Below are 18,376 nucleotides of genomic sequence, written 5' to 3' on the forward strand. Positions count from 1 at the left end.
AGACTCCTATATATAGAAAGGAGGTCTTGTCATTTGTATCATCCATGAATTGTTCATTTGTGTAATGTAAAAGAGGTTGCCCCCTCGAAGAGGCTGATTTTTAAGTCGTTGATCTATCTTTTCTATCTTTTTGTGAGTTGGTTTCATAACATCATGATTTACCACAATGGTTCGAGAGGATTCCATGTCAACCCATGCTACACATGCTAAAGCAGCTAGCCACATGGAGACTATGAAGAAGACTCAAGAAGGTTCAAAGTTATAACTTTAGTTGAGAGTTGAAGGAGTCAAACCTAGCCCCTAGTTGGCTATGAGGTTTTGTTATAACCATACGACTAGGATGAAAATGAGTTCTATTTATTTTAATTTTATCTTGTACCATAATAGAGCAAAAAAAATTGGGAATGGGTGTGAGAAAGCATACACTAGTACAAAATGGCTAATTAGTTACTAAAAGAATGACTAAAATTTGCAAATAAACAATCATTTTTCAGTTGGTGACCAATAGTAGCTAATTTACAGTATCTTATAACACGACCAACTTTTTGTCATTTTTAGCTTAGTCATTAATTGGTTGTCTCAATTTTATCATCTAGTAGTATATTTAGTCATAAATTTGGTCATTAATTTATTCATTGGTTTAGTCATTAATTTCCATAATTAATGACCAAATATACAACTAAATATATTACTATATGATCACTTGAAGAAACCAATTAATGACCAACAAAATATGACCAAAATGTTGATCATTCTATAAGATACTATAAACTAGCTACTAATACTCATATACATGCAATTTTTAGTCATCATTTGAAACCAATTAATGACCAAAGAAATATGACTAAATTTCAGTTGTGTTATAAGACATTGTAAATTACCTACTTATAGTCGTATATATGAAAAATTTAGTCGCTATTTGTAATCACAAATTTATCATTTGCAATAGTCATTTATATATTTTTTCTAGTTTCATTTTCATATATAAATGATTGGTTTAGTAGTTTATATTCATTTCATTTACATTCATTAATAATCATTATAAACGGATAATTTAGTCGTATATTCATTTTATTTGTGTTCATTATTAATCAATATAAACTACTAATTTAGTAGTTTTAGATTGATTTTATGTGTTCATTATTTATCAAAATAAATCAATTAATATGATTTTGCAACTAAATTTCAAAAAAAAAATTGTCATACAATGTGCATGTTCATCTAATATGAAAAGACAAGGTTACATATGTTAATTACAACACTAAATAATATCAAGTGCAACTATAAATAATTTCAACCACATAAATTATATTATATAAAATATCAAGTATTACAATATGAGTTTCCAAATTAATATTGGTTGGACTACAATTTACACATGAAATATTAATGTTTCATCACTTCAAAATGTTGTCAAGGCATTGCAAGTGAATTCACAAACTCTAAATATTTGACCATCAGTTTGTATGTGTGTGTCTCATGTAGGATATTGGCTTTAAGGGTATCACTAGACCGGTTCTCTTCTCTCTCTTTCTGCATTTGTCACTCCATTTTTATTGTTCTCCTCTTTCTTCAATTTTTGATTCTTACTAATAATACTAATTTCCTCTTCTGAAAATGAAAGAAGACACAATGCAGAGTATAAGGCATGAAAGATGATAAACACTAGAATATAAACTAAAGTAAACTATAAATATTTATACAACATATACCTCAACATCATCAATGTCTACCATTTTTCTCCAGGAAAGCAAGAAACTTGAACAAGTTTTCTTGAGTGGGGTGATAGTGGCCACCATGTGGCTAGATGACCTGTATAAAAAAAGAAAATAAAATGTCACCATAGAAAAGAACACCTTAAAAACTTAACATTCAACCTTTAGGAAAAACTTAGGCACTGTCATGCTAACTAAGTTACATGCTAAAAAGCTCAGGTTGTAGATAACTTGTGAAAACAAATGGAAAGAAAAATATGACATATAATAAATAATGTATGATAGTTGGCTGGAAAATTGCATCATAAAAGAAACAAGAGCCACATGGTGGCAATGTCACTGCTCTTGTTTTTTTTGCACATTTTCACGAGGTGGTTTTTGTTTATTGTGCAAGAATGACATAAGCTTATGTGTGAACTTTTAGGTTTTTTTCATGTAGCACAATGTTGGGACCATTTTGAATAAATGAATTTATTAAAAGAAAAAAAACCTTTTAAATTAAGTGCAAGAGTGATATGCATTGCATATCAAGTCCTGATCTTGTTCCCTATAAGTTAGTTGTCTCTAGTGTCATAGGATTCATTGTTGGATCTAAAGAAAATATGAGTTAAATTCAAAACATGCTTATGATTTGGTCGAAAGTAAGTTCCAAGTGCTACCTTGTCTAGGTTCGAATGGTAGTCTTCAACATCTTAAAAATATAATTTGAATAATCGAGGAATCCAAGAAGAAAAAGGTATTTTGACTTTATTGTTGGTATGTACACATAGCCTTTATTACTTCCAGCTCCATTGCAATCGATCTCTCTCCAAAAAAATGGAGAGAAACATTCTCGAAAATGGAAAAACATATTATTGATTTCCCCACATCATAAACATAAAAAATGTCCTTGAAAATTCCAAAACATTTTTCTTTAGTATGGCTCTATAGCCTTGCAAAAAATTGTGTTTGCATACACTGTTGTCGACCCCAATTCCTCCTAAATTCGTAAGAGCTAAAACCGTGACAATGAATATTGTAAATAAAAGTGAGAAAAATAATTGATTCCACAAAAATAAAAATAAAAACCAAATTATAAAAGAACCTAATTATATTTGGCAAGTCGCTCAGACCTACAAGGGGCACCTGTCTTGATTTGGCCCTGATGATGCAGACACACAACCCTTATAGATCAGAAGTGAATTTATACCTTAATTGCTTCATGATAATCGTAAACCTGCAATCCTCAAGTATATAACAAAACAAGGATTAAACACTCAACTCGACACTCGCTAAGGTTTCACATTTAACACATCTTGAACTCACTAATCTCTCTCCATAGCTTAAAGCAACCAAATACTGAAAAATGAACATTACCGTGGCCAAGCCCACTGTCAGATCTGCAATAAATGTGTCTCTTGTTTCACCACTGCATACACACAATGAGAGAAACATTAAAAAATACACATAAATATCACAGATCTCTCTCTCTTTCTACATTTTCCACTCCAGTGTTATTATTCTCCTCTTTTTTCAATTCATGCTTCTTACCATCAATACCGAGTTACTCTTCTAAAAATGAAAGAAGATACAATGAAGAGTATAAGACATGAAATCTGATGAACACTGGAATATAAAATAAATTAGACTATAAAGGATTTATACAATGTATACCTCAACATTAGCAATGTCAATGCCATTTCCCCCGGCAGAAAAACAAGAAACTTGAACATGTTTTCTCCAGTTGGGCGATAGTGGCCACTATGTGGCCAAATGACCTGTATAAACAAAGTAAATAAAATGTCATCATAAAAAATAACAACTTAGGAACTTAGTATTCAACCTTCAAGAAAAACTTATCCATAATCATGTCAACTAAGTTACATGCTAAAAATCTTAGGTTGTAGATAACTTGTGAAAACAAATGGAAAAAAAAAAGACAACATATAATAAATAATGTATGACAATTGGTTGGCAATTTGCATCATTGAAGAAAAAAATCCTCTATATGGTTACCCATACATGTGGGTGGGTAACATGCCCCAATATTCCATGATCCTTAGGGTCTAGAGGAAGTAAACCTCCTACTAACATAATGATTGATTGGTTACATCTTCGCCTTGCCTCTCCTTTGTGAGTCCAAAAAATAAAAATTCAAACCTCCTCAAAGAAATGTCTAAAAGCATGGGGTGTAATCTTCTCTTTTCCAGAAATTCAATCCACAATATGTTGACTAGGTCACCTCTTAAATAAGGTGCTCATGCTTTTAAATGTAGGCTAGAAATGTCAACCAATTAGCTGAAAAGAAAACAAAGGAAATGGAAAGCCTCTATCAAATTAATTTTGGATCTGAAAGTATGAAAAGGTGGAGGGTTGATCTGCTTCACAAGGTCTAGGAATAATATTGTTGTTGAGTGCCTTTCTTATGTCAATCTCACCCTACTATCATAGAGCATGTTTCATTTTTTGGACAGAGTTTGATCTCATTATTGTTTCTTCTTGTTCATTCATCAATTTGCCTCACTAATGGAATAAGTGACAATACAATGTCTTTGTGTTGCTGCTATAGGTGTACTTTCAAACTTGTGCTGGAAGAAATAGGCCTAAAACCAATAATAATTCTATAGTTGCTCCATTTTAGTCATGGTCTTCAAAGAACTCTGCAAACTGTGAGTTCCAACTACACTTCAGGGATTGAGTAATGCCACGAATCATCAATGTGGTGTATTTTTGCACTGAGGAGGCATCAAATGTGCCCAAACAAGCATATAAATGATTTCTATTTGGAATATGAAGAGGGTTCAACCCTAACATGGGTCTAGGAATAAGTCCACCCTAGAAATTCTTGGAAGAAATTGGCCCTTGATCAAATTCCTCCTTCAAAATAACACATTTAAGAGTGTAAAAACCTCCATTCTAGGCTAAATATAAGTGATGCACATGGTTTGTAGAAACTCCCATACAACCCTCAATGGATTGAGCCATTCTACTCATACGTACTCTAACATTGAAGTAGGATGGCTCTCCTTCACCTACAAAAGGCTTAATGATTTCAGAAACAAATGCACACTCAAAATATAAGGATATGGAAACAACTCTTTCCATCTATGTCATACTTCTTCAACTTCTGAATTTGCATGCAAGGCCATCTTGTAATCATTTGGTACTATTTTGAATTGTTTGTTTGCCACTTGAAAGGCTCCATTTGGGATATAATAGACCTTTCCCAATTCAAACTCATTCTAAAACTTCTCTGCAACTTCCTTAAACATAGTTCCCTGAATATGCTCAATTATTAGCCTAGAATTCTTGAAAAACAACAACCATAGGGACTGCATAAATCACCCTTTCCATACACCCCTTAACAAGTCTGATAATGTTGTAAATAATCTGGAGTATGTTGATTAATAATTAAGCAAAAAATGCAAAGAAAAACGTTGTCTTGATGTTGTCAATACAGATCTAAAAATATTCAATCAAGAAATGCACAAGGTACACACCAATAATGAGGATGTTCTAATCCAAATATGTTTATAAGAGAGAAGAAGAAATATGTCGATGATGTAATGTTATAGTTGAACTTTCCCTGTTTTCTTGAGTAGAGTAATGACCTCCTGGTATATATAGAGTGTCCCAGTGGTGGTCAGGCCAGAGAATATGGATGGAGGGACCATAGGAAATCTTACAACCTTTATATCATTCATCTCTACTACCAATACACTCCAATATCTTCTTGAATACAAATTCCTTTTGCATCTCCAAAATGTCATCAATTTGCATCTAGAATTTTCATATCATCTTACTCACAAAAATACTGAAATGTTTCTTTCACCTGTTGTCTTAACTTCTTGAAGCTTCTCAGTCTTAATTTTCAATCTTAGTGTTGTAGATGATGGTATTCCTATGGGTTTATGGGCTGCAATGTTCATTTACGATGTCTAAAGGTGTCTTCTTTAACTACTAGTATAAATGCTTCCACCAAGATGATCCTGAGAAATATATATTTTATAGAGTTGCTACTACATTTTCTGCACCTTATCATTTGTTTTATTATGAGTACCTCACATTAAATCTAGGAATGCCAGATGAATTTAACTTGTAAAAGTGTGAAAAAATATATGTAGATGTGGGATTATGAATATAGGGGAGAGACAACCATATAAGGTCACACCTTACCACTAAATGCCTAAGAAAAGTAAGAGCATGAATTACAGAATGAAGATTGGCATCAATTAATAATAACACCAGTCATCATTATGAAAACCTAGTATATCAAGGACATGAGAATCAAAACAACTAAAGACAAACTTAGGTGTTTGTCTTTAGGTGGAAGAAGAAGAAGGAAAAATACCAAAACAGTTCCAACTAGAGTATGTTTAGATTCTAGAATATTAAACTGGCAACTTAGAATTCCAATTTATTTTGTATTTACAAATTTGTGAAAGAAAAATAAGAAGGCATGAATGGAAATGAACAACTTGCAAAAATAAAAATATTATATAATAGAATATGTTTGCAAGACTAGAGGTTGGACTACTACATTATTTACAAAGAAAAATGTTGAATTTTGATTAAGAAATATTAAATAGAGTGACAATAATTTCAAAAAAAAACTCCCAAAAAAAACCACTTTGAAAAGTGAAATCAATTGTTCATTTTCAATACAATATTTAAAATAAATCAAATAAATTCACAATACGCAGAAACAATGTTCCAAAGACCAACCATGTTGTGGTGCCTTAAGAAGTCAAGAATGAAATTAAATAGGATCAAGAGACAATACACAAATACACAATCCACCAACAATATTATATCAACTTAAATGGACGAGAAGGGATGGTTATTGCCAATAAGTAATTTATTGAAAGTTATACCATGCAAAACATGTTGGAGCGTTGGTCATCTTGCATTGGAGCCCACCTTGAATCAAGTCCTTCTTATGGAGGTTCCTTAGACCACCTATAACAAAGAATTGGTTACATAATGTAGGTGTTAAATAGGGCGTTGTCTATTGAGCATCAATTTTGTTCAAAGAGCCAAAAATCTTCGAAATCCGACTAATTGTTTTCAAAAAATCTGACAATTGTGCTTGAATCATGTTTTTAATGATGGAAATGGATTTAGCACCATCAAAAACCCCTAGGGCACCCAAAATCTTGAAACTTGAGAATTGTAACCCGGATTTCCAAAAATTCCATTGAATTTTATCAAAATCATGTGGAATTTCCATTGTTTTCCGAGAAAAAATGATGCCTCGTTAGACTACAATGTTAAATATTAATGGAGCACGTAATTTTATCTTCATTGTAGCCCTGACCTTGGTTTTCATTAAAGTTTTTCAAGTGAGTTTCATAATAATTCTTTTTCAATAATATTAATAATTACATTTATACACTCTTTTTAGAGGTGTATATTTTGGAATGGGTATTTCATAATTAACTTGTGGATGGTAAGTATTTAATATTTACAAAATATTTTTAGTAATAGTTATAAATAGAGGATTGAGATCCATGGTATTGGCCCATGGTATTATAACAAATCCTTTTACAAGTTAAGAATCTCCATGTTAAAGGGGTATGCCTTTGATAATGCCTTGAGAACTCTTGCTCTAAAGAAGGTGATCTAGCACTTTTGTTAGCATCACAAAAAGGGAAAACAAAAGATGGAACCTTTGCAAATTTCCCTGAACAAGCTAATTTCCTCTAACCTAACCTAGTTAGTGGACAAGGAAATAACATCAATAAAAAAGGTTTCTGTCACTTTAAATTGAGAAAGGGAAAAACCCCAAGGCCTTCAACATAGAAAGAACAAATGGCCATCACATGATATCATGTGCCTTTTCAAAGTTAGTATTAATGAACATAGCTTCTAACCCAGTGTACTAGCCTTTTTAATTCCATGTTAAATTACAATGACATTGAGTATAATATAACACCCATTAGTGAAACTTGTTTGACCATGTCTAATGATCTTTGGAAAATATGTCTCAAACTCTGTGCCAATGCTTCGACTATGATTTTAAATGTGACATCGAATAACATTATCAAGTGCCCATTGGTGATTAACTCAAAATATTCAAGTGTTGGAATGAACATGATCAAACCTTTGTTGAAGGAACTCCTAAATGATTGTCACTAAAGTGCTTCATTATACCCCTGTCACGGGTCAGGTTTGAAAAAATCTCATGTAGCCTTCTAAAATTCACACGAGTAGTCATTAATCCCTCGAGACTTATCATTGGCCATTTTTCCAATGCAATGATTAACTCATTTAAAATTAAACCATGATCACATAGCCTTTGTTGTTCATTAGAAAACCATCAAGGAACTACACCAATAGACATTTGCATGGCCACTTTTCTTTTGTATATCAACTTGTGTTTGAAAAGTAATCTTATAATGATTTCAAACACTTTTTTGATATCTACTTCATTAACCCTCCCTTCAATATTGTTAATAACTTTGATCTGTTTCATTGCTTCCTTTGATACAAGGAATCTAAAGAAAGCTTTGGTTGGCCCATCTCCCATCTTTAGCTAGTGCAAGAAAGCTTGAATTTAAGCCTCTTAACCTATAGAATTTTTCAATTTTAAGAGAGTATCTCAACTTTGTTTCCCTAACTTGAGTCTATTAAAAGAGTTTCCTTGCAATTGTGTAAACCCTTGTTACAACTGCTTCATTATAGCCTTGTGCTTTTTTATTTTAAAAGTTAATATCAAACCTCACATAGCCTTGCACTCAAACAATGACTCTTGTCTTAACATCTATCTTAAGTGTATACAACTTTCGTTTTCTCTAGGTCAAGGCATCAAATTCCAAATACACTTAATAATGTCAAGAAGGTTGCTTCTTTTGAGATATATTCAACATAAGTCCTAAATTTTGAATCTTTTCCTTCATTAGAATCCAAGAAATGGGAAAAAAAATATTTTGGTGATTCGAAAGGGTGAGCTCACGTAAACCTTGCATCGGCTTTATATGCCCATGGTTGAAGAAGGAAAAAAAATTTCTTTGATAGTGTGGCTCTATCTAGCCTTTTCAAACTCTTTTAGACCAAGTGAACCATGTTGTAGGTGAGTCCTTATAACATTACAATCATACACGTTGAGTATAACCTTAAGGACATTATATGCCATATGTTCCCTTGGTGGCATGAAATTAGATAGTATATCATTTTTATGGTCTCTATTTTTCCACTAGTGTCTAAACATTATGGGGATCCCGAAGACAGTGCCATTCGACCTCTTGAAACTGTTGAATTTAAGGTGTTGTCTTGAGACTATCAGTACAGTTTCACACTTCTCTCAAACAACCACAAAATTCATATCTATGATGTTGCTTTCATCTCTTGAAAGTTGGTATCAGATACGTTGTATGTGTTTCTTGTGAGTTGTCCAAGTAATCGACCTCTAAATCATGATTCTATAACTTCATTTAAAAAGAAATACATTCATTGAGACAACATCATGCTTGTTTTGCAACAATTCAGATTGGGTGAGGTCAATTTTGAAGCCCTATATAAGTCACCAATTGATGATGAGGCATGATACTCTTTTGATAGAATCAGGGATCAGAATTATCATTATCATTGGATAGTAACAACCATAACTTTCCATAGAAATTAGGGTAGATTGTGGATAAAGGTGTAACAGGGTTCTTCATAATATGAATACCCTTGTTCTACATAATATGAATCACATTTTCGACTTTTATCGATCAATAATAATCTCCAAATTGGGATCCACCCCAAGAAGGACATTACTATTTAGAAAAAAACGCAAGAAAACTAGTGAACAAAGAAGCAAGTAAACACAGATCACCATTCTCCACACACCAAATGCCACCAACATGTTCATCGGTACTTTTATAAATCATTTTTAATAGAAGCTTATCGTGACAAAACACGCCTCAATAATAACACTAATTACCTGCATTGGTTCACCATCCTTATCACTAGATTTTGGGCCCTTTCCAAAGTACACAACACCATTAGCATATACAAATGTATTACCATCATCACTAGATACTATTTCAACTGTACTTGTAATATCTATTTCTTTTTTCCCTCTCATTTTGGCCATTGCTGATGTTGAAACAACATTGGTTTGAAACTTTGTAGTTGAGGTGGTTGTTGGAGGTGCCATTGGATGAGGATACTCAAACAATGAAGGTTTTGCATCAAATATAAATTCAAACTTTGGGGTCTTCAAGTCATAGTTAAGCCCAATAAAATAAGTTGGTGCAAAAGACAAGCTCAAAAAGTAGATGAGCCGATACCAATACCAAAACTGTGTGAAGACTGCCATTCCAATAACTGTAGTCATTCTATCATACTTATACCTAGAAAGTACTTTAATAGTTACATTCCTGCCACCTACATCTAAAATACTAGAAGCCAAAATTGCACCCATCTTACTCATGGTATCCTCATGCTTATCGAGAATTATTTTCTCCAGTTGAGACCTGAAACAATATCAAGGAATCATTTCAGCTTTGTTGAAATTGAATAAATATATATACCGGCATTTTGAAAAGAATTTGGTAAGCAATGGAAATGTTTGCTTTTAAAATTTCAACTTCCATGAAGTACTCCCAGGCCATTGTAAAGTCCAAGAGACAACATACCTGAAGTTACCTACACGTGATTCACATGATTCATTTGTTTGAACAAGAACCATAACCATTGTTATTAAATCTCCTGGAACAAAATAAACTACTTTTTATGTCAAAGGCTCTAGAAATGAAATGGATTCACTCAATCCTATACCAACACAATAAAAACCCACTGCTATAATTGTTCCATACCTAACATGTGGATTGTAAGACTTGGAAAAAAAAGATACAACCTGTGGTGTCTGTGAAAATACAGGAAAATTGTCAAATCAACACAGGAAAATAGAAACAATAGTAATGTTGCCGACATATTTATGCAAAACATTCCACTTATGATTCTGACCAAAAAAAGATAATTCTATCGAGATGCGTAGACAAAATTAACCTGCTCAGGTTCTGAGTATAAAACAAACCCAAGGGCCAACACTGCAGTTTTTCTCACATCATCACTGACATCTGAGACAACAAAGTGGAGAAGGCATCAGATAGCCTTGTTATTGGTTGTTCCACAGTATGCCAAGATGAGTGCATACATTCCACCATATCACAAAATAGGATCTTGATCCCATGTTATTTGTTCAATATGTGTCTATGCCTCCTCTTCTCTTCCATAAACACTAAGGGCTATTCCAAGTGACAAACCCCTATATGTCATTTCTAAATTGGAATCATATCTTCCAGGTAGACCGAGAAAAAATAAGAAAATTTAACAACTTCAAGTAAAAAAATTATTTGAAAGTAGAGTTCTTTGTTATATAAAAAAAATTAATACCCGATAATCTTCTCATGTTGTGTCATGTGCATATGCAAGCATTTTACTATATTTTTCACTTGCAGTCCCAACCATAAGGAGACCTATGCTAATACCTACAACTTCCCTAGTAACTACACTATCTAAATAGAGAATATTCTTGATATCCTCATAAATTTCTTCATTGGCAGTTCCTAAAGCTGCCAATCCCAAACCCAAGCATGCACCATGTTGAATTACCCGTAGAAATTATAGCACACATCTATAATGGCTCCCTTCAGAGAAAAACATGCTGGAAAAATAGGGTGAATCAACTTTTTTATTATAAAATAGTGCATATTTGCAATGGAATGAGATACTTCAATATTTGCACTACGTAAGCTTTCACGAAGAAAATGTTTGATCCCTTCTCCATGATTTGCATGTATAAGTCCCAAGGCATATAGGGCTCCACCCTCAAAAAAGGGACTTCCACCTCCACTAGCACCATTCTAAGGAAGATAAGAAGCCATCAAAGAACATCCTTGTTGAATATGACCCCTATGAATGACTCCCAAGCCATCCGTAGCACTAAATTTTTCCCAATTTGTGGCTTTGCTTACCCATTCCTGGTAACACGACAGGTCAAAACCATAAAATACCATAATATAAAAACAAAATTCTACAAGAAATAGTTAAATGTGAACACAAAATTATTGTAAATATAATAGCACAACAGTTGAGTCACCAAGTTTTCCCTGAGGAAAGTGTCTTCAGTTGTTCCAACATGCATGAATGCATTGACATAAATGGTTGCATTGTGGCATACACTATTGTACATTTCAATATATTGTTTTATGGTTTAAATTATGAGGAGATATTACGTGCACAAAATAAATATTGATTTGGGTTAGAAAAATATCTTTCATTTAGAAGTAGTAACATTGGCATATCTAAACTTTCAATTTTAATTTTAAATTTAAAAAAATAAATTAAAAAAAATGTAAATAATCCAAGTAGTAGTAAAAATAGAAACCTATCCATCAGTATCCCTTCCCTTGGAAAAATAAAATTACAAAACTAATTGGAGTATTTCCAATATCGAAGGTATTTAAACAACAGTGAACTATATTATATGATTTACAGAAGAAAATTGATTCACCAAGGCCAACAAGGATACAATACTTTGAGGTGGTATTTAAGTAAATGGGCTTGTTATTAAATAGCTAGTCACTTTAATCTAGAAGATGAAGTTCCCAACATGACATGATTACTTAAAGAGAATATCATCTCTCTTGTGTTGGCCTACAAGCGCTTGTAAGGGCTAAGGCCCACATTGAATTGTTGGCCTCTCTTATCTCTCATATAAATAGAGGAAGGAGAGTTTTTCCATTAAAATATGTTCATTCACACTGGTGCACATTGCACACAAGGAGCATCCTACAGGTATAGGGTTAAGTTTTATCCCTTGGAGATTGGAAATTAGGGTTTTGTAATCAAACTTTAGGGTGGAATTGTGAAGAAGAGAATGAAGAGAGGACCTCTTGATTCAGAGGATGTGTTAGAGTGATGCTTGCATATTGGATCTTCTTGGTTGCTAGGGTTTTATCGATTCACCCTAGCTAGGGTTTGGAGCATAGGGAGGGGATTTGTACCAAACTTGAGAGAAATCCATGATGTGTACATGTACTTCATCTTGAGCATGTTAATTAAGTTTGCAGTTGTCCAAAAACTTGTGCAATTTCCAAATTTGATTCAGTTACATATGTTCTTTATGCATTGTTATTTACAGCCATATATGTCTTGTTGATTTGACACAAGTAAAAGAATAACTGTGAAGTTATTTGACATCTGAGTGAAGAGTATAAGCTGCTTATTTTACTTTTTCCATGCTGCCATTATTACTGTTGTGAAAGGGTATTTTCAGATTTGGCTATTGGCATATGAGTTTCCTTAAAATGGATTGAAACTTAACCCTTTGATTTGGTATCTTTTCTCCTTGAATTTCCAAGAAGTTTGGGGTGTTCTAAAGTGAAACATTGTACTCTTTCCACTATTGTTTCATACAGGGTTGAGATCCGAGAAACCTTCTAGGATATAGGTAAAATTTTTTATTTACATTAAATTTTGAATTCCAAGAGATATCCAATTTCCAAAGGTGAGTTCCAAGTAATATCGATGTAACATTTGTAGACGTCCTCTCTAATGGCCCAATTCAAATATTTTGTAGTCTGCAAGGGATGGCTTGGCACATCTAGAGAGTACCTAAAGTGGGAAAGGTGCTCTAGGGAGAAGGTCATCCACTGGAGAAGTCAAGAGGCCTCTTAAAACCAATCTTGGGGATTTATAATTGATTGTGGATGCCATTAAAATACACCACTTTGTCCAAAATCATAGAATCAATAGGATAATAAAAAGGTGTCAATTCACCTTGTAAAAATTTTCAAGTATTGATATCAGACATGTGATGAGAAACGTAAAGATAAGATTATTTGAATTCTGCAACAGGTAAAATAATGTCCTCAGATCCACGTAGCAGTGGTATCTTTGGGTGGGTTAAATATCAAGACAATAATATATCAATGTTTGATGGAGCATCTAGAAGGAATTCCATCCCTTCTGAATCTGGAGTAATTTATGACACAGAAGAGTCCAAGTGTAAAGTTGCATGAAATGTAAGTATTCAATCAAGTAATATGGAAGAACCTCTGGCAGCCATGACAGGGCTTTAATTGTCAATTGATTACACAAGCAAGCAATAATTTTCATACAGTACTCAAATTGATTGTGGAAGCCATTTAAGTACACCATTTTGTCCAAAATCACAAGATCAACAGGATAATATAGATGTGCAAATTTACCATGGAGAAATTTTCAAACACTAAGTTAAACATCTGATAAGAAGCATGAAAAAAAGGTTCATGTGATGGAAAATTAGGCCATTGACCCAATGGGAGAACTAGATAACCATTTTCCTGATAATGATTTCAACATCTTAGTCTTGAGTATTCCCTAGCACCACAACCAAGATAAATTCTTTTCAAAAGTTGAGATTGGACTAGTGATGAGAAATAGTGAAAGCATATCAAATAGGTTGATAGGATGGAAAATGAGGTCATCGCTAACACCAATGGGGAAACTAGAGATCCATTTTCACCATAGTGACATCAATATCTCAGCTCCAAACATTCCTTAGTACCACAACCAATCCAAATGATTTACAGTAGATATCTTGTTACAAGCTGTATATGTATGCAATCCCAAAATTTCCAATAGCTACAGCTTCTAAATTCTCAGCTATTAGGTTGATTAGCTTTCATTCTTTTCAGAAGCTTAAAGGACAAGGGAAGCATGAATATCTAGCTATAGAGTTCTACTCTTGTTTCTTGGTTGTAAAGTTTAATAGTGGTATTTTTCATGTCCAAGTAAAGGGTGCTTCGTGTTTCCCTCAACTTATATATGTAATCTATAGTTACAGTATTAATATAAATCTTTGTCACTCTTAAGAGAAAAACAATATAAGAACTGTGACCATTTGAATTCAATGCTTAAGCTCCCCACTATGTTCCTAGCTATCTCTGTAATGATTCTTTTGGACAAAATCCTAATATAATATACTCACAACATTCATTGATAGAACTTAGAACAATATTATCTTCTCATTATTTTAACATGGTTGCATACTAGTTTCATTAAAAAATCCAACTACAAGTTAAAGCACACAAAAGTCATAAATGTAGATCAGGGAATACTAAATCAAATAGCAAAAAAAAAATTGACATTCAAAAACATTGCACAAGATGAGACTTCAAACTTGTTGTGACTATACAAAAATTGCAATATTAGAAGTATAGACATTTCGCCACACAAAATTCCTTTAATCTTTGTTATTCTTTCTGCATAAATGGCTTCTATTATATCCAATTCATTATTAGCTCCATCGGAATAGTAGCATCATCTATCATTTCGACACCATCAGAGGTATCCATTGCAATAGTTGTTTAAGCCAAAGTATTTTTGCAATTATTAGAAACATCAACTTGAACAACTGAAGATTCTCCAACATCTACACTTCTAGTGCCTTGCTACTTGAGCTCGGGAAGTTATTTTTTAACATTTATTAGGAAAGCCCGATCCTCATTTTCAAGTAAATCAAATGCTATCTAAAAGGCCAACAATGCATCATCATACAAAAAAGGGAGAAGAAATATTGGTTTCAATTCTAAACAATGAACATGCAACCCAATATAATTTTAAGTTCATCCATTATCAAAATTTCCTTAAACAGAGAAACATGCAACCACTATCAGTATTTCCTAAATAGTTACCTTCTACCCTCTTAGGAGTTTCTCCAATATACTTGCAACAATTCTAGGCTCCTTTAGAAGCATGAGACACTGACAAATGCTTAAATAATCACATGAGGGTAGTTTTGATATATTTTAGCAAGGAGTGAAAGAATCTACAAAACCAACATAGATTTTATAAGTCAAGTAACTTGTTTCATGTCCTATAGAGTGGTTATATGACTCTAGATAGTTAGGGGCAATGAGAACATTAAATTGACTTAACATATATGAGTCCAAAAATGGAATAACTTTAGATGATGAACATCAAAAGAAAAACATGACATTTACTCCAAATAAAGTGAATTTGTAGTGGCTAAGACTGAAATTATAAAATAAAATCCAAGCATGTTGATTCTTTCTAAACATGGGTTGTGATTTACCAATATAAAACGATAGATTTAAAATGGTGCCATAGGTTTTTGAATGTACCACCTTTCCATGTTTTTATAAATAAATTTCCTCTGCTAATTACCATAGGAAAACCGTGCAAATGTCATGGAAACTTCCCAATGCAAAAAATGCCAATAATTAACTAGGGATATTCATTTCTAGGTACCACCTTTACCTGTTTTATAAATAAAGTTTATTTGCTAATTACCATAGGAAAGCCATGCAAATAAGATAACTTCAAACAACAAAAAATGCCAATAATTCATTTCTTGAAAAATAGATACATGAAATGTTTAAAGACACTTGTAATTCTCTCTTAGTACTTTTCTTAATATTTGAGAAACAATAATATAGGAAGAAAGAAATACAGTGCAATAAGACTGCCTCTTCCAATCTTAACCAATATCTGGAGTATTCATCAATGCTTGTAAAAGTTTGTGTCCTAAATTCCTAATTACTAGTAAAGTCCCATGCAAATGATTATAGATTAGTGAAAAACACTAGAAGGTTTAACAATCAACTAAGAAAACATATAATTTCTTCGTAGATGCACAAAACTGTTAGATATATTTACCTCATGTCGACACTCTCTTCTACCAACAAATCCATGAGAAACATTAATGTAGTATGAAAGAATCTGAGAAACAATATCACAGTAGTAGGACCCAAATATAAAGGAATAGTATGTTTCCATTATCACAAGAGAAACCCAATAGCTACTTTCTCACACCATACATATTGTGCTCCAGTCTGAATTACATTCAAAACAAAATTGTTAGTACTAGTAGTTGTATTTGAACTAGAAATGATTGGGGGCTACAACAATTCTTATACAACTTGAGACAAGAGAGCTAAGTTGAGTTGACAAAATCCTATCTCTCCCCTTCCCCAAGCCAAATCAGGGAGAAGGACTAATTTTTTTACTTGAACTTTTTTCACTGTCATGATTGGTACCTGTTGAAGCCCCGAAAATTGGGTCTACAACAAGGGGGATACCCACCCGGTCCGGACCTTGAAAGCAACTCCTTTTCCGTTTGGGATGCTGGGTCCGACTCGGGATAATGGGACCAGTTTCCCAGTTTGTGTGTGTGTGTGTTGAGAATTGATATTTCCTTTATAATAATTCCTAAGTAAAATTCTTTTATTCTAAATCTAATTTTCACAACGTGCAATTTTATTCTAATGAATAGAAATATCTAATTCTAAGAGTAACCGAGGATTTAATCTTTCAATTATGAGATCTAAAATAATTTCTAACAACAATTGGTAATAAAGATCATTCAATTGCTATGAGAAAATAATTCAATAAAAATGAACCGTTTTGTATAAAACTTTAGCTGAAACAATTGTGAGAAGCATATCACATAATAAGTCATTCATATATTAAGCATAAATAGAATAGCCATCACCCTACAAAAGTGCCAAATGATAACTCAAACATTCAAGCATTCATATATAAATAACTGAACATAAATATCACTTTAACACATAAACAGAAATCGTTAAGAGATAAAAGTACCATTGATAACAAGTTCTACTCATGAGCTTCAACAATAATGATTTATCTCTTCTTAATTCAACATCTACTAAGAGTACAAAAGTGCATTTCAGTAGCAGATATTAAACACATATATCAATAAATCTTATTCCATTCATTCATCAAAACCTCCTCCGAGGGTGTGGAAGTGCATGTTCTGAGGAAAAGTTTTTGACAAATTTCAGGAACCTTCTCTAAATGCATGAGAAGGGTTGAAATACTACTAGCTAAATTCTAAAAATAGTCTATTACAAAAATATAGGAGGAGGTTTAAATGACCGTCCTCATCTAAGGCAAAAATAAATCAAAAATAAAACTAAAACTGAATCTAGAAATTAACTATCTATGTATCTGTTCAAGCATTCAGCATCGGCTTAAGGAGAGTTGGTTGACTGACCTCCAATTTTAGTTGCCCTGCGAAAATAGAATCGGCAAGTGCTGGCGCTATCTTTTCGGCATAGTTAGTGAGGCATTTGAGAGTCATGCATTCACTGTGTGGTTTAACCAAGTACTACCAATAAGAATCCCAATTCAACTTGGTTAACTTCTTGATAGACTCTGCTCTTTCTTCAGCCTTTTGTCTCCAGCTGGTGTGTAGATGCTAAATCAAATGATCAACTATTTACATACCACTTAAGGATATTCTTTGTTTATCCACTTTTAGTGGTTCTTCCCTTGCGACCAATCCTTGGTGCATTCCGCCAAATCCTCGTTTTCTTTAGTGAACTTCTCCATGTACTACTTATTGTAGGTTACCTGTGGCTCTGGTAGATGATACATGAGCCTTAAATCTTGTGAAGTTAATGACCCAATGAGTTCTTGGCTCTGAGTCTTAAATTGTCCGTCTGTTATATCAGCACTATCCAGTACCCATTTGATCATGTCCGTGTATGGAAGAATCTTGGGTCTCACCGCTATCCAGTGCAAGAACGAACATGCAAGTTCTATAATTGACGCCTCAGACGACCTGCATGAGTCTGCAGTTGCTGTAACCTCCATTACTCTGGGATTTTCTTCCTCGAGTAAACTGTACATGCCTTCCCAAGTAGTGATGCCGACGTCTT

At 33.2% G+C, this 18,376-nt stretch overlaps 1 pseudogene; it reads right to left on the reverse strand.

Moving 5' to 3' along the window:
• Window positions 1-9,256: 9,256 nt before the first annotated feature.
• The window catches only part of LOC149218332 (26S proteasome non-ATPase regulatory subunit 1 homolog A-like), a 50,449-nt pseudogene continuing 41,329 nt past the window's right edge, over window positions 9,257-18,376 (reverse strand).

The sequence above is a fragment of the Pinus tabuliformis genome, chromosome Q (assembly GCF_031772625.1).
Source record: "Pinus tabuliformis cultivar Carrire ecotype Pingquan chromosome Q, CPIR1, whole genome shotgun sequence".
NCBI lineage: Eukaryota > Viridiplantae > Streptophyta > Pinopsida > Pinales > Pinaceae > Pinus > Pinus tabuliformis.